This window comes from Empidonax traillii, unplaced genomic scaffold, assembly GCF_003031625.1.
Source record: "Empidonax traillii isolate 1590-97213 ecotype Southwest subspecies unplaced genomic scaffold, ASM303162v1 scaffold40:size2234952, whole genome shotgun sequence".
Classification (NCBI taxonomy): domain Eukaryota; kingdom Metazoa; phylum Chordata; class Aves; order Passeriformes; family Tyrannidae; genus Empidonax; species Empidonax traillii.
In genome coordinates, this window is record NW_020955233.1 from 852128 (window position 1) to 854015 (window position 1888).

Sequence of the window (1888 nt, forward strand, 5' to 3'; positions counted from 1 at the left end):
AGGGAAGGGAAGGGAAGGGAAGGGGGAAATTGAAATGGGAAGGGGGAAATAGGAAATTGAAATGGGAAGGGAAATGAGAAGAGGAAGGAGAAGAGGAAAGGAGAAGGTAAGGGGGAAGGGAAGGAGAAGGAGAAGGAAAAGGAGAAGGAGAAAGAGAGGGAGAAGGATCTCCTTTGAGAGCAAGGAGCAGAGCAGTGGCTTTCTCTGCCACTGATGGTTTTGTGTGTTTTGCCTCCTGCACAAATCTTCTCTGTGCCCCTGAAGGCCTCCTAACTCTGCCAGCAGCAGCTGAGAAAGCATGGCAGGGAACTCTTCACCAAGGGGCTTTGGGGTTTTTGGAGCTGCAAATGAAGAGTTTCACTTTCCTCTGGGGCGGAGGGAGTCATGGCCTGGCCAAAAAAAAATAAGATTTTGAGTTTCCTTCCTCAGATGGAAGAAATGGAGCTGAGTGTTTGAAAGAAATCTCAAAATTAACAACTCTTTTAACCCACTCTTTTGACCTCCAGCAGCACTGGTGCCAAGTGCCAGGTTTTTTCTCTCTGCCCTGCACAGCCACTTGCTGGGATAAAATCCCTCAGTGGAAGGTTGGGTTTACATCACTTTATTCCCAGAAGCCAAGAAAAGCAGCGAGCCCATCATGCCCAGTCTCTTCATGTGAAATGAGAGAGTCTGAAGGCTCAGCTCCTAAAATTCCTGGAGCATGGATTTGGCAGGAATTGAGCCCAGGGAACAGGGTGTTATCATGACTTGAGACCGACACTTTTTGCCCTTGAAGATTTCTGGGAAAGGAATAACGGATTGGCTAATTATTGTTATTATTTAAGAGACAAGAGTGAAAATTGAAAAGAAAACCTGCTTCCCACACCCAACAATAGCAGATATTTGTCATCTCTGTCAGCTTTTCAGACCTGTGCAATTTCATAGGTTTCATAAGCCCTCGTTAATTTTCTTGTTTGGGAGGATTTGCTTTTTTAATGAAACCTATTTACACCAGCGACTGCTGGAAAATCATTCATTAGCGGACAAGAACTATTGATTATTTTCCTCCAACTACTCAGCCATGTTCTAGCCAATTACTGTAACCAATAAATAAAGAAATATCAACCTTGCATTCCTGCCACTATCTCCAGCAGAACTTTATTCCCCTGGATAACACGTGGCGTGACAGCCCAGGGGAAATGCCGTGCTGGAGAAATCTCTTTTCACATTTATGTCACATTGCCATCATCTGAAAGCTGCTGGAGAGCAGACAAGCCCCCAGAAAGAGAAGGTCTCTAGTTAGAGCTTTAATGTATTTACTAAAGAAAATATTTACTGGGCACACAGTGGGAATTGTTGAAGGAACAGTGCCAGGTTTGAGGAAACATCCAATCTTAAACTCTTATTTTATTATGTAAATATTTGGCCTGATTTGCACAAGTCCTAAACTCTGCAGAAGGGGATTCTCCTCAGCTACAGTAAGAAATCTGAGTTGTTCAGTGTCCCCAAAAACAACGCATGGAAAGCTCAAGTTTAAGCTCAACACCTCAGTTTAGAAAAGAAAACCTTCAGCAGCTTGAATCTGTCCAGGATTTTGGACTTGTGGCTTTGCTGGTGCTCAGCCTAATAGGGAAATGTTTTATTTAAATATTATATTACAATAGGATCTGTGGCTTTCCAGCTTTGGCCATTCACACACATTTTAATGGGCTTGGGGCGGGGGGGGGGAAGAGAAATCTGTCTCCAGGTTTTTTGACAGAGTTGTAATTAAAGAGGATTTTTCATAGAGAACATCTGTTTCTCCTGACAGATATATTCTTGTTGGGAGAAAAAGAAGTGCCTAAAAAAATAGTTTGTCAGTCTGAGCTTTTTATAGGTTTTCATCCAAGAATATTTATCTTGAGGCTTT